This window comes from Dermacentor albipictus, chromosome 7, assembly GCF_038994185.2.
Source record: "Dermacentor albipictus isolate Rhodes 1998 colony chromosome 7, USDA_Dalb.pri_finalv2, whole genome shotgun sequence".
Lineage (NCBI taxonomy): Eukaryota > Metazoa > Arthropoda > Arachnida > Ixodida > Ixodidae > Dermacentor > Dermacentor albipictus.
In genome coordinates this window covers 44,728,615-44,751,600 of record NC_091827.1, presented here as the reverse complement: position 1 = coordinate 44,751,600, position 22,986 = coordinate 44,728,615, and the positions used below count along the sequence as shown (strand labels likewise).

The 22,986-nt window shown below is 51.0% G+C and overlaps 1 protein-coding gene and 1 non-coding gene across 9 annotated transcripts in view; one reads left to right on the top strand and one right to left on the bottom strand.

Moving 5' to 3' along the window:
* The window catches only part of Hers (Histone gene-specific Epigenetic Repressor in late S phase), a 302,932-nt gene that overhangs the window by 57,721 nt on the left and 222,225 nt on the right, over positions 1–22,986 (bottom strand). For 2 of the 8 annotated variants that reach the window (XM_070522118.1, XM_070522120.1), the window contains exon 2: positions 22,570–22,695. The exons of the other annotated variants lie outside the window; for them this stretch is intronic. The gene's annotated coding sequence lies outside the window, so the exon portion shown is untranslated. The remainder of the gene's footprint in view (positions 1–22,569; positions 22,696–22,986) is intronic. 8 annotated transcript variants of the gene reach the window in all.
* Positions 1,621–1,693, top strand: TRNAS-CGA (transfer RNA serine (anticodon CGA)). The gene has a single exon. It is a non-coding gene; the product is annotated as a tRNA-Ser (tRNA).

Sequence of the window (22,986 nt, the reverse complement as noted above, 5' to 3'; positions counted from 1 at the left end):
GTATTCGATTGCCTCTCGAAAAAATTGAATGTTCGCGCAGCCCTAGCAAATATGACGACGAGCATTCGTGACGAAAACGCTTTTCTTTTTTGAAACAGACAAAGGCAATGAAAAGCTTCGCATCAAAGGCATTGAAACGAAGGCGGAAAGGAAAAAGAAAACACACACACACAGCGAATGAATGAAGCTTCGAGTAACGCGCTCGAAGGCCAGTGACCTACCGCGTGCCAACACCGCAACGTCGTAACGAAGAGATCAATCTCCTCGAAGGCGAGCGTATACTTTACAATCATTTCGCGCGCGCCAGAGAACAATCGCGGAGCGCCGCTTGTCCATCGGACGCAATCGATCCTCCGCCAATCGAATCCTTCCTTTCTCCGCCGCGTTCGCGGAAAGGGCAGAACTTGTCAAATATTTAAAAGGAGGAGGAGGAGGAGGCAGGGCTGCGGGGCTGCCTGCCACCATCACACGCGGTCCGGATTGCTGCGCCCCGGTGAAAACGTGCTCGGGGCGTTAACTTCTCTACAACACCTCAAGAAGGGAACGCTCGCAAGGCAAGTGGGAGAGAGGGACGTAGAGGGGGGGGGAGGAGGGGCCTCTCGCTGGGGTTGCGGGAGTTCTCCGGTATCAGTGCAGAGCGCCGATTTTGTTTTCGCGGCAGATTTCACGAGCGGCAGGCGAGTTCGAAAGATGTTTCTTTGTTTTTGTTTTGTTTTCTCCATCTTCCGTTTCGCCGGGCAAGTTTGCCAAAGCGAGAGAGAGAGAGAGAAAGATGTTTCTTTGTTTTTGTTTTCTTCATCTCTGTTTCGCCTGGGAAGTTTGCAAAGAGAGAGAGAGCGAGAGCGCTCGGTGGGTGATTGCGGCCAGCGGGAGCACGACTACGGTAGCCCGTCAGCGAAGGGCGCGTTAAATATAATCCATCGTTCGTTCCACGTGCCCGGGTATAATACAACCGCAAGCCGTAAACGCTGGCGCACCGGCTACACTTGACAAGTACTGAGTTTATAGAAAATAACATCCACGCACACACACAGGACAAAAGCAACTCAGAAATTTCACTTCTGCGATATCTGCAGTGTTGGGACAATCCAACCGCTTCTCGGCCAAATGTGGGTATAGGCGCCACACACGTTCGGTAGTCAAGAGCGCGTCGGCGCGCTTGTTTGCGCCGACCGGCCTGTCTGTGGAGCGCGTACTGCATTACCTGTGCCATAACAGTACACTACCGTACCTGCGCGGCGACGTCGAGTCGTCGTCGTAGCGCACGACGGAAGAGGAAATGAAACTAGGCCGCCGCATCGCGTCACGCAGCCGCGTGGTGCCTTGGCACGCCGACTCTCTTCCCTCGCCAAAGTCGGCCCATAACACGTGCGAAAATGAATAGCTCGGATATATATATATATATATATATATATATATATATATATATATATATATATATATATATATATATAGTCGTATCATGAGAAGCCAACAAACACTGACACCAAGAACATAGGGGAAATTACTTGTGCTTAATAAATGAAATAAAGAAACGGCAAATTAATGGAATTAAAGTGGAACACTCCCAGGGTTCTACTAAGACACATACATACCCAAGAAAGTGGATGGGGAAACGGCGCCGCGGTAGCTCAATTGGTAGAGCATCGCACGCGAAATGCGAAGGTTGTGGGTTCGGTTCCCACCTGCGGCAAGTTGTTGTTTTCATACACTGTAATTTCCATTAATTTATCGTTTCATTGTTTCATTTATTAAGCACAAGTAATTTCCCCTATGTTGTCCTTGGCGTCAGTGTTTGTTGGCTTCTTCTGACATGACTAATAAAAATCGGGCCCCTCGGTTAACCCCCTTTCTTCTCGTTTATATATATATCAACGACCTCCTCTGTCATTGCAATGCGCCAGCAGCACGGTGCCGTCGCGTCCGTTGCGTTTTCGGAAAAGCGTGCGCGGAACGCGGCAGTTGGAAGACGCTAAAATTTGACAGCGCCGCGATCACGTGCTGCGCCGATGGTGTTCGACTTCAAAATGCATTGCGCGATATGCTGCTTTCTGGTTCTTTCCTCCTCCCACGCTTACGCGCTTTCTTTACAGCGAAGCTGTATACCTCTGCCGTGCAAGAAAAAATTCGCAGAATGCGTGGTTGGGCAAGTTGGTTCATTGTATTTGGAAAGGTTGGTTGCGCTTTCTAGACGATCACAAGGAAGAAGACAGGACAGGCGCCTGTCCTGCAGGCGCCTGTCCTGTCTTTTTCCTTGTGATCGTCTAGAAAGCGCAACCAACCTTTCCAAAGAAAATTTTCGTGTTGTTGTTGGCGTCGCGAGCAAGAAAACGTGGGCCTATCCCGGAGATGGCGCAATGCCGGGCCGACCCGCGGCGCAGGTACAGTTCGCCATTAAGGGGCCCACATACACAGCTTCGCTGGTCATCCTTCTACACAGTGTGGAAGGGCAGTGAATCTTTTTTTTGTTGTTTTTGCATTTATTTTTGCGCCTGAAAATGCAAAAAATCAACGCGTCCAAATATGCATCACGAGGTTCCCGCGTCAGCCCTCGAGCATGCTAGCGCCTGGTAAACATACGATGGGTTGAATATGCGCGGCATCGTACTCTACTGGAGCAAACACTGAAGTCGGCAAATTTCGGGAGCCTTTACCGTGCCAAACGGCCCGTGCACGAACAAAAAAAGGAAGAGAAAGACTAAGGGCGCACCCAAGCAATTCTTATGATGTGTAAATGCGAGAGCATGACTTCTCGCTGAGTGTGTCGCTGAGTTAATGTCGCAGACTTTATCAGTGATGCGGCAAAATGTGGCCGAGTTTCGCGCTGATGCGTTACGTTTCCCAGTGTATACGTTGCCGCTTATGAGGTCGCAACAAAGCGAGGCGACAAACCGGCCATCATTGCGATCTCTCGGCTGAGTTTTATTTGCGGAGTTCTCATTAGTGTTTAATGCACGTTGCGTTTAGCGTTCTTTCTCGATGGCACCGCTTTTCAGCACATTTCGCGCTACAGAAATTCCGGGAAAGAAAAAAACCAGCGTTCCACGCGTCAAAAAATACGAGACTCCTAAAAAGAAAAAAAAATTAATTATGGGGTTTTACGTGCCAAAACCACTTTCTGATTATGAGGCACGCCGTAGTGGGGGACTCCGGAAATACCGACCACCTGGGGTTCTTTAGCGTGCACCTAAACCTAAGTAGACAGGTGTTTTTCGCATTTCGCCCCCATCGAAATGCGGCGGCCGTGACCGGGATTCGATCCCGCGACCTCGTGCTCAGCAGCCTGACACCATAGCCACTGAGCAACCACGGCGGGTTGAAAAAATACGAGACTCCTCAAAAGTCCCTATCGGGAGGAAGAGGGTGTCGATCTCAGAAAGGTACAGGCGGACATTTATGCGCATTCGCTAAAGCTACGCGTGATACATAATCAAGGGTTCGACGAAAGTTCGTCCGGTCAGGCATGGAAATGAAGGCGATCGCGGTCACTGATCAAGATTGCTACATCCGATGCTATTAACGAAACTCGTGCCCGCATCTTATTCGTCGTTGTCGTCCACAGGCTTTCTGTCGACGGGGTGTCAGCGGTTCCCCGAAAACGCGAAAGGCCGCGCGAACGGCTGCAGCTCGCTCTGCCATCTATGGTGAATCGCCCGCCTGGCAGAGCCCAACCACTCGCACGGGCTCGAAGATGTTCTTCATTGTCGCACGATGCAACGGTGGCGCAGTGATCGATGATCGTTTATTCTACGCTGTAGGAATGCCGTGCTGTTGTTCCGAGACATTCTCCAAGGAAACATTTTGAAAATGGTTATACATCACACCACACAAAATCCGTTGTCTGCCTTTCAAAGGTCCCTGTGACCCGCCATACGACATGTTCGTGGTACTTGGCCCCCACATAGCCTTCGGCGCATGTAGAATGTGTGACGAAGACTGGCTTAAGTGTTTTTTTTCTTCTTTTTTTCCTTTAGTGCGTGACCCCTTAACGGCCTCCACCCTGCAGAAAAAAAGAAAAGAGAAAGAAAAGAATCGGACCCCAGCGATACTGACGAAGGAGCCTCGGCGAAAGCCCTTCGAGGGTTCCTTCGTCGTTTCGCATACTCAGTCCCGGCGCCGGAATGCGTTCTTGGCCCCGTGCCAGGGCTGGAACCGTGCCATTATAGGTACAGGCTCGGAACCGCGTAGACGCGCGATCCGTCGTGGGGCAGCACATGCGATCCCTGCCGTAGGTCAATGGCATGCAGCGCATATCCTCACGCCGAAAGAAAAGAAAAATAATAAGAGCATTGTCCAAACGAAATGATCTCCAGCAGAACTTGTTGCAGGCTTTCACTTGTCCGGCTTTCAACCCCCCCCCCTTTTGTTTTTTTCGAACGATGTATGTTGCATGCGTCAACGCCCTTCATTCATGCCGTCAAATATACTCTAGACCGCAGAGTAGTATAACGAAGCCTTTAAAGCTTCCGATACAAGCCAGGCTACTCCGGGAAGGGTCTGGGACGGTAAATACCTATTGGTATTCCGTTTCGGTAGCCTAGTACGAAGTGTGGGGGAGCTGTGGCGACGTGAAAATTTCAAAGTGATTTCATTTTCGCAAAGCCTTAGCACTCATTCCACGAAAAGAAAGGGAACAGAGAGGGAGAGAGGGAAAAGAGAGAGGGGCACTTAGATTGGAAAACGTCCGCGTATGCGAATCTCATGGGTTCAAGATCAGCCTTGCACGGTTTCCGGCTCACATATTTTTCTGCAAACTGCTTGTGGATACTGCTCCGCGATTACGTTTCCCTTCCTGTCAAGAGCTACGTTTCAAGAGAGATAGAGATTCGATTATGGTGTTTTACGCGCCAAAACCACTCTCTGATTGTGAGGCACGCCGTAGTGGAGGACTCCGGAAATTTCGACCACCTGGGGTTCTTTAACGTGCACCTATACCTAAGTACACGGGTGTTTTCGCATTTCGCCCCCATCGAAATGCGGCCGCCGTGGCCGGGATTCGATCCCGCGACCTCGTGCTCAGCAGCGCAACACCATAAGCCACTGAGCAACCACGGCGGGTGACGTTTCAAGAGCTCCGAAGGCGGTCGACGAGTTCGTGTGAAAAACTAGCGGGTCACGCCCGGGGAGCGTACGGGCGCATTCGGTCAACCCGGCTGCAAAGGGCGATAATGTAGATACGCGTGCAGCAGGCACGACGACTGAATAATAATAATAATAATAATAATAATAATAATAATAATAATAATAATAATAATAATAATAATGCGCACGTTTTCGTTTTCTGGCTGCACATGCGTGTGGCAGACCCAGCGATCGCATCAACGAAGCAAACCGGCGCATCACGGCGTCATTACGACGTCGCGAACTTGCGGCGTTGCTATCTCGCAGGCCGCGTGTGGGCACGCATCGGCACTCAACGCTGAGAGAGAGAGAGAGAGAGAGAGAGAGAGGGGGGGCTGCTGGGGGGCCGCGAACACGAAGAGACGCGAAACAAACACGCGCTCATGAAGTGGACCCGGAATTAAAGCCCCTCTCCCGTGCACCAGAGAGGGAGCGTGGGGGGGGGGGGGGGGGGGCTTAACTTGAAACTGCGAGCTACTCGTGACAACGGTCGCTTTTCAGACGTGCGTTTATGTCGCACTCGAAGCCGCGGGCAAGCTGTGTTCGCTTTTCAGTTTGCTTTGTTCTGCGCTTTTTTTTTTTCGCGGCAATGACTGCTGAGCGTTATTATTGTGGCGGTGTGGACGAATTCCCTCACCGCCGCGCGGTATATTACGGGAGCGCACGCGACGGGTAACGAGGTACATCACTCACTACATTACAGAGCCGCGTGCAATGCCAGCGACGTTGGTCGTTAAAGGGACCCTGAAACGCTTTTGACGATTTTCTACAAACGTACTGAGTCGTTAGAGTAGGTCCTTCTGATCATTAATTGACACGTCTAAGTGCTCCGCGTAAAGCGTGTAATTTATTATAAGGTTTTAAATATGCACATCGCTGCCGATCGCAGCACACTGCTCGGCGGAATTTTAAGCCGCCCCTACCCATATGACCGAAATCACCCATATGACGTCAGTGGGGCGAGCTATCCGATTGGCTGAAAAGGGCGCGTGATCGATAATTTTTCCAACTTTACGGTAAACAAATGATCTTCGTAATAGTTGGAATGTTATTTAATTTGTTTTTATGGAAAGAAAGTAACATAAAGAGAATGCACAAGAATAATTTTTCAATACACTTAAGCACTTCCGGCACACAGCAAGTGTCGTCTGCTTGTGTTACAACGTACTCCATTTTGACGAGAGCTCCGCGGTCAGAGTCGGTCTCAGTCTTTTCGCGAGCACTATGATTCCACTTTGTTGCCTTGTAAACTGCAAACGTAGCGACTGGCAATATGTCAAGCTGCGACATCGTGTCCCTCTGCAAGGCAGCGTACGAGCGAACTGGCTGCTGCGCATCGGACTGCCGCTATCCGATCGGCGCCAGGATTTGCGCGTTTGTGGCCGTCACTTTACACCGGAAGATTACTAACGCAATGGCGTTTCGCGAGTCCGGTATTAGGGCAAACGCAAGCGCAAGGGGACAGAGTCTGGCCGCTTGACTGTGCCGTAACGGGATGAGCCATGAGATGAGCAGAAGGGCAAATGCGAATGGTCTGCACGCACGGTGCAGCCACCTGGTGGCACAGAGCTCAACCATACACAGTAGCAGCAACGAAGCGTATTCTTCTTTGCTGCTGGTGTGTATTTTTCGCAGGAGTAATCATGAACACGTTATTTTTATAAATGTTTAAAATGTTTCACACTTGGTTTGAGCAATATTAGCGCTTTGTTTGGCTGGTTAAGCGCTGCGCCAAGTGTATGGACCGTGCAGACCGATCAGGCTGCTCACGTACGTCTACGCTAAAGTTCCTTCATCAGCTTGAGTTTATGCCTCCAGTCATTTGCCGAAACGACCAGCTTGCCTGTTTTTAGCGGAGTACCGGACACGTTCGGCGCTACGACAGAATGCTCGCAACGCACGCTGCTTCGATAGCTCTCGGTCGACGGCCAAGCGGCTAGCGGAGAGGTCTCGCGCGGGAGGGGGCGTGCTCCAAAATAACCGGAAGTGAACGATGTGACGTCGCCTCGTGACGCTGAACCAGTGAAGGCGGAGCTTAGCCCCGCTCGCTCGGCGAAAGAGTTGAGGAGGAAAAGCATGGCTAGGGAGGAGGGTAACTTCTAATCGCTTGTAGCTCCATTAATACGTAACGCTTCACTTAAATTGTGGTGCGAATGTTCTACTTAAGCTGTACCCTGTGCGTCTACAAAATTTGTCCGAACCGTTTCAGGGGCCCTTTAAATTTTCCGCACCTCTAAAGGTAATGTTGTCTGAAGGCAAAGCATCGAAAGGGCCGCAGAAGAGCCACATTTCGCCACGAATCGGCCACTCGCAAGGGGGCCGATGGTAGCCGAGCGCGCAGCTATATAGTGCTCCAGTACGCTATACGGGAAAATACGTTGTTGCCGGCCGCCCGACAAGATGGCATAAGTGGATGTTGTGAGCGTCCCCTTCGGAACGGGGCGGCGGGTTGCGCCACCAAGCTCTTGCTATTACACTGCCTGATGTCCCACCCAGGTTAGACAATAAAAAAAGGGAAAAAAAGAAGAAAACGCTATGAACTCCCACACCCAAATTTTCTGATCCCCTATTGCGAACTGGGCCATTGTACGTCTCCGTTTTTTGTCGTATCCCTACTTTTCTTCCACCAATCCTCCAATCACCTCTTATGCCTATTGCGGACATGTTTACTTTTCCACTGCTCTACGCTGAACCCAAGGGCTTCAAGGAGGCCAGTGGTGCCTAAATCGAACGCTGGGTAGACGTCTTCACATTCTAATAAAACGCGCTCCATCGTTTCCCTTGCTTTACCACAGCCAAGCACATGCTACTTCTTCCTTCTTATATCTCGCTTAGAGGTGCGTGTTCTAAGGCATCCCGATCTCGCTTCGAAAAGTTCCAGAAAATGGGGCGTTCAGCTCCCCTTACGGCGCACGGATCGCTAAGGGTTGAGCAAGCTCCGCAAAAGAAGCTCTCGATTCTTTTTCTTTTTGGAAGTCTAAACGAAATCAGCGTCGGTAATGCGCGACGATCCCTTTCGCTCGAATTTCTTCCTCTATCGTGCCCCCCCCCCACCCCCCCATTTCGGTGATAACGCCGAGGGGGCGCCGTTCGGACCAATCTCGAGGCGCGAAAAGCGAAAGAATTGGACTTGTTGCATCACCACGCGTCGCAGTCCCAAGGTGTGGAAGCCCGTCTACTGACTATATTCTGCAACGTCGGTTTGGCATTGTACAACGAGCCGGATGACGCAAGAAGCAGGTTGAAATGCAACAATGCTTCGTTTTTCATTTCATCTCATTTATTTCATTTATTTTTCCCTTAAAGGCCCGAAGGCATTACATAAGGGGGGAGCAAAATCAAGGTCAAAGAGAAAAAAATTTTTTTTGACAAAAGAGAACAATAACAAAAAAAGAGAGTATGTAACAGTAAAAGTATGTACCAGTTTTTATGTAAAAAAGAGTATGTACCAGTTTTCTTTTCTTTCTGTCGAAAATAAGTTGGTCTTGCGCAAGATTCGAGGAGGAGGTACGTTGAGCAAGTATATATGCACCGCTTTTACTTTTCTACGCGCACATTCTCTCCCGGTTCTGATTGGATGGAGATGTCCTTGCATTACGTTGCAAGGTGCCGAGTAGACGCCTCACGCTTTCTTTTTTTTCCTGCGGTAGACGGAGGTTTCAACGATTTACAAATTCTACGACTAATCGTCTGATCACTGCAGATGTTTGTTTCTTCTCACCGGTGGGCAAGATTTAACCAGGTATGAAAAGGGAGAGAGAGAAGTTTAATGATACGAAATGCTGAGAGGTCGGCCTGAGGTATATTCCTCTAGCCAGCTACTCGGCATTGGGGGAAGGGGAAGAGGGAAAGAAAGAGGGAAGAAAGAGGTGCATGATGGGCGACGATGACGATAGACGGAAGATGTAGAACATATGGCAAGCAATTTGGCATACTCAAAGTCTGCAATCCAGGCCCGCAATTTTTACAAAAGTTCAGTAATGCCTGGATGGCCTTGAAACTCGATTGAGCATCCGGCCAAGGGCCTAAAATAACGTCCTCCGACAACGGTGCGCTGTCGAGACGCGTAAGGTCGTTGTCCAACCTTTCACGCTCTTCCACGTACATAGGGCAGTCACAAGGCACATGACCTATAGTCTCGGTCACATTTCCCACCTCACAGTGTGGAGACTCGGTGCGTCGCATGAGGTGCACGTATCCGCGCGCAAACGCTACCCCCAGCCTTAGTCTGTGCAGAAGACTGGCACAGCTTCGTTGAATGGGTATGAAAAGAAACTTGAACAAGTATGAAAAGAAACTTGAACACGTATGAGAAGAAACTTGAATAGGTATGAAAAGAAACTTGAATAGGTATGAAAAGAAACTTGAATAGGTACGAAAAGAAACTTGAATAGGTACGAAAAGAAACTTGAATAGGTATGAGAAGAAACTTGAATAGGTATGAAAAGAAACTTAAATAGGTATGAAAAGAAACTTGAATAGGTATGAAGAGAAACTTGAATAGGTATGAAGAGAAACTTGAATAGGTATGAAGGGAAACTTGAATAGGTATGAAGAGAAACTTGAATAGGTATGAAGAGAAACTTGAATAGGTATGAAGAGAAACTTGAATAGGTATGAAAGGAAACTTGAACAGGTATGAAAAGAAACTTGAATAGGTATGAAAAGAAACTGCCTCTTACCAGCTGCCACTCGGGCGTGCCAGCTCGTGAGCGCTAACCCTACAATCCCCCACCCCATCACACAACAGTGGGTGGGCCTCGCTGTCTGTCTAGCGTGAACGACCGAGACCACCTCGCGAAGTGGCCGCGGGAGCGCTGCTGGCCGGCCGCGGCACATGGGGTCCTCGACTGAGGACTCCACCCGCGACGACTAGGGTTCGTGGAAGAACCCCGCGGTTCCCCTTTATTTTAATAAATCTCTCTCTCTCTCTTTCTCTGCCCTACCGCGGTTTTCCTTATTGTAGGAAAAGGAATACTGAAGAATTACACGTCTTCAATGTCAAGCCGCCAGCTCGGGCCTCAGAAAGCAAACATTACATTTGCGTCGCACAATTTTTTCTTTTCCTTTTTTCGATTCCTTCTTTGTCGTACTTGCACAGCTCCGTGACTCCTCCCCGCCGTCTTTTGCACCCAGTCTAGAACACCTGTATCTCTCGCTTTCCACATGATAATTAAGGGCTGTCTACCTGTACCTTCAAACGGTCTGTGGACGCAGTTTGGGCACTGCGAACAGACAAGCGACGAGGTGCGCAGATGACGAGCTCACGATCGCGTCTACGGCAAGGTATATCGACCCGCTGCAAGGCCCGGGAACAGCGGAAATTTCTCGACCGACAGACCGTAAGCCCTTCCTGCTCCACTTCCATTCGTTGAATCAAGGTCGCACGCACAAGTGCCCCTACGCAAGACGCACTGCTGCAACGTCAACCGACTATGACACGTGACTTTGGTGAATCACCCAATGCAGAATACGCAAAACCACCGGCGGGAAGTGCGCCACAAAAGGCGTAGAGGGGGCAGGGAGGGGGGGGGGCGAAATGGCGCGGGACTCGCGACGAAGCGGTCCCTCAGCTACGGTCGATTGCGGGACGCTAGTCGAGGCAAAAAGATGGCGTGTTTCTAGTTCATAACCTAAGTATCCGATGTGGCCTGTTCATGATTACCCAATACTTGGTTGCCACCTCTGTCGACCCTTTTCAACGTTCCACGACCGTGCTTTTGAGGTTCGGGTACTGCTGCCCGCCGATTGCCCATTTACAACACCTCGTGGGGCAAGTTTCGCTCCTCGCACGTGACATGACGTCAGCTACGTCACTGTTCCGCGGCTGGCCAGCGCCAAAACTGACATCGTGCCCCCTGGCCCGACTGCCGTAGAATGCAATGGGGATGGTACCGAGTAAGCCGCGGTGATCAGACACTGCCAGATCCTGATTGGAAGCTTATCAGTATCATTTAAAAGAAAGGTGTGCAATCAATGCATCCTACCGGTGCTAACATATGAGGGCAGAAACTTGGAGGTTGGCCAAGAAGCTCGAAAACAATTTAAGGACCGCGCAAAGAGCGATGGAACGAAAAATGCTAGGCGTAGCGCTAAGAGACAGAAAGACAGCGGTGTGGATCGGAGAGCAAGCGGGGATAGCAGATATTCTAATCGACAGTAAGAAAGAAAAAAAATGGTGCTGCGCAGGTCATGTAATGCGTAGGTTAGATAAGCGGTGGACCGTTAGGGTTACAGAATGGGTGCCAAGCTAAGGGAAGCGCAGTCGAGGACGGCAGAAGACTTACAGGTGGGGCAATGAAATTAGGAAATTCGCGGGCGCTAGCTGGAATCGGTTGGCGCCGGACAGGGGTAATTGGAGATCGCAGGGAGAGGACTTCGTCCTGCAGGGTACCTTAAGCTAGGCTCATGATGATGATGAAGAAGAAGCAGCCGCGGTGATTTTGACGTCACCGCTTTCGTCACGCGGGGCTTGGCAACTGAAACTTCGCATCTATAGTAGCGTTACGTCATCAATCAGAGCGCACGGGGCTACCGCTATCTAGTTGGCGTACGGCCGACTCCCAGCTGCCTATAGCTCCGCGCCCCTCGCAGGCTGAATTTAATGAATTTTGCAAAATCGGGGGAAATTTCGCGGTCCCCAATGTACGCAAAATAGCAGCTTGGAGGTGGACACGCTGTAAACAGTGAGCCAGAAAACGAAAAAAAAAAACGGAGAATCCTGCCGCTCGGCCGGCTGGTGCTGACGTCACATTCTCGCGCCCAGCTATGGGCCCGAAAAAAAAAAAAAAAAACTTGCGTCGCAGGTGTTGCCACTTCTGGTCACACACGCGCGGCGCAGAAGGCCGCCGAGGCGTAGGCGTCGCGCGACGGCGTAACGACGGACGCGAAGTCGCGACAATGTGAACGCGAAACAATGCGCACGAGGGGGGAGCGACAGTGTCGCGGGCAGCCATACAGGAAGAAGAGAGGAAGGTCAATGAGTCTCGCCTAGAACAATGGCGCGTGCGGCGCGCAGTTTGTCACGACGGTTTTACGACAGCCTGCGTGTGCGCGGTCCGCATGAGGCAGCACAGTGGAGCGTCGCGCGGAATGACGCATCGAGGCGTTCGGGCGCTTTGTTCACTGACTAGGGCAGGCCGGCCGGATTATTACGCTGCGGAGTATATTATACGGGGTGTACCAGCTAAGACGGACCAATCTCTTTTTTTTTCTTTTCTGTTCTTTTTTTTTAAAGGGAGGGGGTCATTTTGCACGAACGAAACCAAGTACATTACGTTCATAGCCGAGTTGAGAAGCCATCGGTATGTTTCCTTTTTCATGACAAACACGCACACACATGCAAGTAATTACAAGTAATTATCTGACACGTTATTGACTGTCCTAAGCGACAGTACGTCAATTCGGAAGTTGTATAGACAGTTGGTAAGTGCCATCTAACAGGGATGTTTACAGTACGGATATATTTACTGTGCCTGATTTTATCAGTTGATAAGGTAAGCCAGCAAAATATGAAACACACACACACACACACACACACACACACACACACACACTACTGTATGTGCTGCCGCAGAGAGAGTTTTGAGGGAAAGGCGCACGTCACGTTCACAGGAGCCGAGTTGGTAGCACCATGGAAGCGATCGCGGTCCATCCGCGCTATACATACACCTGCGAGGCCGACCGGCTTTGGCCGCGCAACACTCTTGGACCACTCCATCGAGAACTAACCACACACGTCCGTGCTACGATCTAGATAAGCAGAAATGACGTGACTAACCTGTCCCGATCAACGACAGGCGAGTTCGTATAGTCAGCGCTCTGTCTTTTTTTCTGTCCTGCTGTCGCGTCAAGTCGTCAACAGGCACCCCCCCCCCCCCTTCATAGCTCTCAAGCTAGCTTTCCAACGAGGTACAGCCTTCCTAAGTGTCGTCGAGTACCTCGACTCGTCGGGGCTTTCGGCGAGACTGTAGGACATTTCTACAAAGACGGATGGCCTAACGGCCATCCCACCACCTCGGGCTTCCTGATTGGCCACTACTTCGCTTCCATCTCTACGACCCTCTACCTTTCTCCCTCCTACCCTCTCTCTCTTTTAACCCCATCCCCTCCACCCTGCTGGCGCTGAGCCGTGCTCCGCATGGGTTGCAGAAAATAGCGCAAGCCTTTTTTTCCTTCCCCTCAAGAACCACTTCTCTTTCTTCTCTCCAACGAGGTAGTTTGCCCAACTAATGACGGCACAATCACTTTTTTTTTTTTTTTGCAGACAGTGTGCACACGAAGGCACAGTTTGCTTGTATTGCGACACGGAAAGACGTGGCTCTCGTGGTGCAACAACGCGCAGCTACAGCATAGCACTTCGTGTTCATTCGATCGACACGGCCCATCGACGCCATTTCCTCGTCCGCCATTCCATCGTTGTCACTGCGCTGTCATCGTACGGTCGTCGTCAAGGGCGACCCCTTGCCAAGCGAGTGCCGTACCAAAGTCTGCGGTGGAAACCGGCGACGATGCATGTTCGCTTATATATACGCCGAAGGCAAACAAAGTCTCGCAATCACCGCTGCGTCGCTATAACATTGCTCTCGGTTCGGTAACAAAAAAAAAAAAATGGCTGTGGCTTAGCTAAGGTTGAGCCCAGGATGCGAAGCATACTATAGCCTTTATTTTAGTTGTTGAGCCACTGTTTAGCCTGGTGAACTGCTGTTGCTTGGCTATGTTTGGTTCGGCTAGACGAAGAAACAACTCATGCAGGCGAGCGCACGAGCTGAGACCCGGCTATGTAGCTACGCGGCCTGCAAGCGAGCGCACGAGTTGAGCCTCCGCTTTTGCAGCTGTTATGACGTCATATGGTGGCTACGCGGCCGCGCGCGGCGCAGCAAGGAAGAGCGTGGTTATGCGGCTAGTATGCTTCGCATAAAAAAGGAAAACTTACAAGGAATGCCAATCGCACTGTATACCGTCGACAGTTATAGTGAGATACGGATTCTGCCGTAATTATTTCTTGTTCCCGCTTACGCCAGACCGGATACTGAATTACTTTTTTTTAGTATTTCATTTGCAATCCATTTCTTTCACACTTTCGTTGCATACTTCACAATTATTATTATTATTATTATTATTATTATTATTATTATTATTATTATTATTATTATTATTATTATTCCTCCTGGTCCATGGCCCAGTCTCCCACAATGGGTTTGGGCCCATTGTTAAAGGGCCCAAACCCATTGTTTATGTATCCTCCTGTACATTATTGCCTTCTACTATATCTTGTCTATTAATAATAATAAAAAAACCTCATTGATTCTAAAAATCATCATCATCGTCATCAACGTTGCTGCCGTTGGGAAAATGTGCAGCGCAGAAGCGCACTTGTGAATTACGAAAGGGGGGGGGGGGAGGGTCTGCGTACTTCGTTGCCCCACTACAAGGTACGCGGAAATGCGGGCATTTTGCAAGCTAAAGGACATGTTTACAAAAGAGAGACGCATAAAGATAACACAGGCGGCTGTGTTGTCTTTATGTGTCTTTCTTTTGTGGGTGTTCAATTGCGGCAAAAAACATGTCTTTTAGCAAGCACCAACTAGGCCAACAAGCAGTTCTATTGCAACATATTTTGTAAGCGCTGCGCAGCCGTCGGTCTGCGCCACCACACACGCTCTCAAGATCTTCTAAGAGTGGCGTATCCCCCTTCCTGCCCCCCCCCCCTCTCAACCCCATCGATCGCACAGAGAGAGCGCAACAAAGCCACCGCCTTGCAACCTTCTATCTCTTCTCTCGATTTCACAAAGGTCGGACGCCGAGGCCGAGCCCCCCGTCGAGGAGCCGCCGCGAGCTTCTCTCTCGCAGATACAGTGATACAGCAACGCGCGTTCAATTGCTTGCTCCATCGCGATTCAGACCAGAGAGAGAGAGATATCGAGAGCTATTTTTCGCACGATGCGCGCGGTACACGTGCATGCGTCGTATACGCGTCCTAACCGGAAACACAACGGATGCGGTCTCAAACACGACGGCATATGAACAGGGTGCCGTCCCAGTTATCATGCACCAATCTAAAAATAAAATAAGCAAGAAAGAAGAAGGAAATGCGCGACGCTTTCTACGCTGATCACACTGCAGTCAATTCTATTGTTATTATCAGCAGCCCGGAGAAGCATTCAGTACTTCTGAACTGTTCCCAATTTTACTTGATACACTGGCCGACTTGCGGGCGGTCGTCGAACGTTTAATTGTATTCTGGGGTTTTACGTGCCAAAACCACGACCTCACTAAGAGGCACGCCGTAGTGGATGAGGGAAGAGGAGGAGGAGAAGAGGGGACTCCGGTATAATTTTGACCACCGGGGATCTTTAACAAACCTCCCCCCCTTCCCCCCCCCCCCCGCCTCCCAATCACAGGGGACACGGCATTTTTTTTTCCCTTTCGTCCCCATCGATCAGAATGCGGCAGCCGCGGCCGCGGGATTCGATCCCGCGACCTCGTGCTTGTAGCCCCGCAACGCCGTAGCCGCTAAGCCACCGCGTCGGGCGGTGTCGCCTGCGTGCGTCTGGTGGCTGCGAACGCAGCCGTTGTTACGGCAAACCTTGCGAAGCTCAGCCGGACCCACAAGTTGACTCGGCGCAACTATGGGTAAAAGTATAGAGAGCAGCATTCCGGGAAATGAGAGCAGCATTCCGGGAAATGAGAGCAGCATTCCGGGCAAGTTGGTAATGCAGTACTCAAATGATATTGCGCAACAAAAAACGACACGGACGTAAGAGAAGACGACATACCAAGCGCAACTTCGTAAAAGCATTACTTAGTTACGCCAAAGGCAATTCGGGCTGCCGGACTCGGGTGACTTCTCAGTACATCTCTATCGTAAGGAATCATTGAGTGGTTGTTCGGGTATGAAAAAAAAAGAAAGAAAAATATGCGGATCCCACGCACTGTGGGAATCGACGTAAGCGAAGCTTTGTTTGCTGTTTGCTTTGACCGGCGATAGTTGGCGGCGACGTTGGCGGCGAATGTGTCATTTCTTCAGCGTGCAGTCCAACACAAGAGTGGCGAGTCGATGTTAAACGCTACCTCGCGTGCGCCACTGCTGTTTGTCTGCGTAACCCCCAGAACACACGGGGAGACGTGTTTGCTTGAGGCGCTGTCGAGCGTCATTGTACGTAATCTCCGGGTGGGTTGAGCTCAATCATTGCCTCACATTGCAGATCGCATCGCGACACAGGTGCTAAACGTTAACTGAATTATGGGGCTGTACGCAATTCAATGAATTACTGTAAGGTTGTATGCTTACATAGTATACATACATTCGCGGTATGCACCACGTTTCACTGCTTATATCGAAGACGCTCCTGACCTGCGCGACGCTTCTTGCCGGCGCTGAGTGTCGCCGACGCTGCGTGCACGCTTTGGAGCCATTTTGTTGGCGCTTGTTCACGTGTTCCTTTTACGCACGTGACCTGCGGAAGGTATTCTGTAAGAGTCCAACCTAGTGGACATCCCTACATTTCGTCTGCTGTTGAAGTTCTCATTGACTGGACTGGGCTGTGCGTCCTCAGCAGCGCGAGGCGCCACAGCCAACCGGCCTGATGTCTCGATTTTCCCTTCACTTCTGCAGCAGACGAAACGGATATGTCCACTAGGTTGGACTCTTAACAGAATACCGCCCCTGAAGGATGTCGAGACGCCGGCTCCCGAGCGCCATCTTCAGGCTGTGGACGATTGTTATGTTTACGCTATCACTGCCCAACACACGACCTCCACAGCCCAACACCTGCACTCTTTTTTTTTTTTTGTCGCGTAGGAAAGCAAGCACCGCACATGCCGTACGCACAAACTACGAATGCCGCGGCGGCGGCGGCCGGGATGCGTTAGGGATGCGTAAAGCCCCTTAAACTTCGTAAAGTACTGCCACGCATTGAAGAATGCCGCCTCCTCCTCGCGCGCTCTGGCCGAAGCCAGTGCCGCGTCGCTACTGGCCTAATAGCATCACGTGGGCCCTCGCCCCGTGCATCAGCGCCATTTTTGCTCTAGAAGCGTCTACGGAGTGGCGAGGAGCGCATGTTGGCGCCGTTGCTACGCTCGAGCGGTGTAGGCGGCGTCACGGTCGAGGAGGGAGCGTGAAAGAGAGGAGAAACGAGAAGTGAAGACGGAGGATGAGAGTATCGCTACTTTACGAAGTTTAAGGGGTTTTAGGGATGCGCGGAGGCGAGCGCCATCTGGTAGTGTTGCAAGAAACCCAGCGGCGCGCGCGAGCAAGACCATCACAGCAGCAGCGCCCGGAAAGTCGGGAGAAGAGGCAAAGAAAGCTTCGCTTTAAAAAGGAAGCTCGGAATATGTCGCACTTCCGACGACGAGCTGTTGTTGACGAGAAGGCCGCGTCCCCGTTGCTTGCTCCGACGATAAGTCCCAGTTCCAGTGAGTACAGGACGAAGTGGGACGAAGCGCCGTCGGCTATACAGCTGTAACACTGCTGTCGACCACTTGGCACGCATTAAGATGCACACGCATACAAACCGCGGCGTTCAATAAACGAAGTGCGGGCAAGGTTGACTACTGTTGAGCGACAAGATACAAAGAACAAAGCGACAAAGGACATTTTGTTTTAGTTTTTCTTTTTTCCCGGGTGTCTGCAAACAATCGCAGCGCGCAGTTTGAAGCGCCTCTGGCGGCCATGCGGGGACTGTGATAGGAGACTTTCGCACTGACGGATATAGACCGTTCGCAAAATCTCCACTTTGTTTCACGGGGCTTCTTGTGGCGCCACCCTGGCGGACGCCGCGAGAAACGAAACGGCTGGCATCGAAGCCTCCGCGACGGTTAGCAACCAGGCAGGCGGCACGAAGCGAGTTGCAATTAGAGACTTTTAGCGTGTCCGGTATTCGGGCAAGCGCGGACGGTTTTCCGCTTTAGCGGGGGCGTCAACGTGAGCGGCCAGATTGGTGGCGCCAGCTGGTGGCGCAAAGCTCAACCACACAAACACCGAGCTAATTACTATATTCTGCTTAGCTGCTGGCGTAAATTTTCGACAGTGGCGTAATCGTGTTCACAGTTACGCCGCTGCCAAAAATTTGCACGAATGGCGAAGCAGGATATGGTGAGTTACTGCAGTTTTAGCTATGCGTTTGTCTGGTTGAGCTCTACAACACCAGGCGGCTTCACTGCTTCGGCCGCTCACGTTTACGCCCCGATTATCCGGTAATCCGCCCAAACCGCTCCCGTTTACCGGAATAGCGTACAAGCTAACGGTCTCTAATGACTTTCCGCGGGCGCATCGTGGCGTATATCGGCAAGGCACGGGACACCGACGACGACGACCGCGTGAGACCGGCGACCGCGAATCGTAGCAGCGCGATGGGCGCTTTGCGACGTCTTCCCGTATCACGGCTCCTTTTTACGAAAAGTAATGACATTGTTTTTTTACGTTGACTTGTAGCATGATCTTGGCTTGTAGCGCGAAGGGAACACGGACACAGAAAGGAGCAGACAGGACGAGCGCTCGTCCTGTCTGCTCCTTTCTGTCCACTACGCGCTAGAAGCCAAAATCATGTTACCGTTTCAAATCGCCCAACTGTCTATCCTTTTGCATTGCATGACTTGTATCATTTCTCGCATCACGTGCCAATTACAAAAAAAGGGAAAAAAAGACAGAAAGAAACACCCTCGCCTAACGCGGATTGGGTGCACGTGACACCCCTCCCCCCCCCAAAAAAAATATCGCAAAATTAGTCCGCAGTCCCCACACAACAGCGTGCCTCGTAATCGGGTCGTGGTTTTTGGCACGCAACAGACACTATATACACACCTAACAGAGGTACGTCTACAACCTTCTCCAGAAAAATCGGCACTTCTCATGCTCAGAAAGAAAAAAAAAAGAAAAAAAAACAGCAACGAACACGAGACTCAACCACGAACCAATGTTCTTCTCGGCGGCAAATTAAATCCCTGAAGAACAGCGCTTACGCATTTTTGGGCCTCCATCTCCAACGAAACGGAGGCGGATCTTACGCTATCCATCATCATCATCATCACCATGATCATCATCATCCTGGTTACGCCCACTGCAGGGCAAAGGCCTCTCCCATACTTCTCCAACTACCCCGGTCATGTACTAATTGTGGCCATGTTGTCCCTGCAAACTTAATCTCATCCGCCCACCTAACTTTCTGCCGCCCTCTGCTACGCTTCCCTTCCCTTGGAATCCATTCCGTAACTCTGAACGACCATCGGTTATCTTCCTTCCTTATTACGTGTCCTGCCCACGCCCATTTCTTTTTCTTGATGCTATTCAACGTCTGACCTAAACGGTCTTTGCAGGTGGTGAGCATTGTCGACATCCTCCGACTCGTGCAAGTCCTAATAATCAGCCGTGTAGCATACGCGACTCCGTACCTCCCACTATAGACCTAGAGAACTGGGGGAAAAGAACTGCCGCACTCCTCCGCAAGGTTTACGAACCGGCAATCGACAACTCGAGTCCCTGGGACTCCACAATACAATAGGAGAAATCATCGGGGCCCACCACGGAAGCCAGCGGGAGCTCCTGGCTAGCCCTCACAATCCCAGGCAGACACGTACTGCAACGCCTGGGCTTCTTCCCACACAAGAGAACAGACACAAACGCACCTACATAGCCTAGAAGGGTTTGTAGGTGCGTACACCGCAAGAAGGGTGCCGATCCCGAACCACCCAAGAGGGGACACCGTTCCACTCGCATACAACACGATACTCTAACAGTATCTCCTCTCACGGCGTCTCTGTCCACCACCTCACAAATGACTGACTCACGAGGACGCAGTGGCATGGAGACAGTTACAAACCAATACCTTCCCAAACATGAGCCTCTATCTACCACACGCCATACACCCCACACTGTGTACACGTACAAATGCCCACAGTGCGAGACCATACGCATCACTGTACCACACAACATGGGAATGCTCCCGCATACCGACACTTCACTTCCTCCCCCCCACCCCGTCCTACCCCACACTCGAAGAGTGGGATTCCGTGCTGTCCAGCACAGATCCGTGTGACCAGCGGCAGCTGGTGTGACGGGCTCGGGAGGCAGCGAAAGCCGCCGGAGCGCTGGACTGAGGGCCCCCTCTGCTGGACGTGTGCTTAATAGTACTTCACTTATGCGTTTTATCGCTTTTCTTTCTTTCGAATTAGGTTATTTCCTCCTCCTCCTCTTCCTTGGCACGCAGGAACTCAGAATGTAAATTTTTTTCATTGGTTATTCCGTAACAACGTTGTAAATAGGATCATGTAAAAAAAAAGAAAGAAAAGAAACGCCGTTGTTACAACTTGAGCCCAGATGCCAGCGACGTCAACCACAATAGCGTGGTCGGGGTCTTGCCAGGCAGGCAGATAATCGATAGGCTGCACAACTCTGCGCAGAATAGCAACAGTTGCACAGCACCCTCTTCGCGGATAAGTTCGCTCTGGAGGAACGAGATGGCGCTTTCGGCGCCGAGCCGCACGTTGCCTCGGCGAAAGCGCACGAATACGAAACCATTACCGCTTCTGCGCTGCTACTCTGCGATCGGCTGCCGTAAATGAAACTCAGGTATTCGTAAACGAATACCTGAGTTTACGAATAGGTGTCGTAGGTGTCGAAGAGGTGTCGTAAATGGAACTGGCATTCGTAAACGCACTGCGCTCCACTCAAGCTGCAAGGAGGACGAGAGATAGAGATTCTTGTTTGTGAAAGGAAAAATTGGGGTAAAGTGCAGCGCAGTAACTATCTTTCAGATGAGGACACCTCAACCGCGCTGCACAGGGGGGTATGGATAGAAAAGAGTGGTGGAAGAAAGAGGGAAGGAGAGCAGCGGTCAACCGCCGTAGGCGTGGGGAGGGGGCTCAGAGGCGATCAGCTAGGGCGATGTACTCGGCGAACACCAGAATCGCTCGGAAGAGGCGCTTCTGGCTCGAGATGCAGCCCGAGGGGTGCAGTAGATTAGGAATAAATAGAGAGAGAAGGCAGGGATGTTAGCCAGAAATGCGTCCGGTTGGCTACTCTACTCTGGGAGACGGGAGAGAGGGAATAGAAAGACGAGATAGAGGGAGGGGAGGGGAAGAAACGCTGCAGTGCGCTCGTGCACGCACACGGAGGGCCTGGGTGGGTCAAAAGCGTTCACGTAGGCCAGTCGCCCTTATGAAAGACAAAAGTGCCTTCGCAGGTTTGTGGGCCGACGAGCGATGGGGAGGGTGTTCAAGCACTCAAGCTGCTAAATGTGGTAAGGCAGAGAGAAGACGTGTGCTGTAGTTGGCTGCAGCGATATATAGTCACTGGCCTATTAAGGAATAGGATGAATCTTATCTGTGCGGCCAAGTTCACGCACCACTGCTACATAGGGAATGCCTGTGTTGCCGCCCCCCACTTCGCGATGCGGGGCTTTACTCGAGGATAAAGAAAATTCACTCATCCGCCAGCACTGTATCGCCACCCTCCTAAGAGTGGATTTCAACCCTGGATCGTCGGGGAAAAAAAAATATGGGGTTTTACGTGCCAAAATCACTTTCTGATTATGAGGCACGCCGTAGTGGAGGACTCCGGAAATTTCGGCCACCGGGGGTTCTTTAACGTGCACCTAAATCTAATAAGCACACGGGCGTTCTCGCATTTCGCCCCCATCGAAATGCGGCCGCCGTGGCCGGGATTCGATCCCGTGACCTCGTGCTCAGCAGCCCAACACCATAGCCACTGAGCAACCACGGCGGGTAGGATCGTCGGAAAGAGTGAGTACCGCACGTTACACAGTGACGAAGGGAGTAGCGCGGCTTCCTGGAACAGTAAGTTTCTCGCGCGTTATCTACACGCTTCAGCCTCGGCTGACACGCAAACACATGTCCACTTATCGCCCGCGCGTCAAAAATAGAAGAGATTGGCCGCACACTCGAATCAGTGCACCGAAGCACGGGTGAAGGCGGCCACGCCGACAGTACACACGAATGTTCGAAGCGGTTCACACAGTAAGCGAGTGAGTAGCGATAATACTTCTTTGTTACAAAAGACCGAGGTTAGCCATGGGAGCCAAAGGCTGCTAATCCCAAACAGTTGACGGGGGAGCTCGTTTCTGTAGCCTGCAGGGGCGCTGCATTCGTCATGACGTCAGTCGGTGATATCGCAGGAATGACGATTGGTCTAGGAAATAGATAAATGGATATAACAAATTGTATGAAGTACCCTATGAATGCTAATCTCAAAAAGCACTTGCGGTTCTTCATTGGTGAAGTTACTTAGTACGCATAATGCTGAATTTTGGTCATGCGTATTACGAAGTATACGGAACATCTACGTTCCAGGCCTTGAGTGCAGCAAGGCAAGGACTACGCTGCAGCAAATCTGCAGTGACGTGATGGCGGCCGAATCGTAGTACACCAGCACAGTGGCAAGTTCCGTCCGTGACGTCACGTGAAAGCTATTGAACCCCCCCTCCACCTTACCCTGCTGGCCTTCCAGGCGCCGGTGGGGCCCAGCCAGAGTTCTCTTCCTTTCTTGTTTCCAACAGCAACCACAGATAAGTCGCTGTTTTCCACAATCGGAGGCGAGCTGACGCCAACGTCAGGCACCTGCACGTGGTAGAGATCGTGCGCTTAGGCACGTAAGCACGTCTTCACCGACCGAGGAAGACGGAAGGAAAACGCGAGTGGTTTAGGGAGCGACAGAGGCCTTCATCTGATTATTTCATTTTTTTTTCTCCAAGCACAAAACGTTTACCTTTAAACTCACACGCTCAAATTGTTAACTCCCTTGTTATCATTATTATTTTATGCACCTAATTAAATCACCCCATTTTTGGCCAATCCCCCACTGTGGGTATGTGCTACGGCCACTCAGGACAACAACTACTGCTGCCACGC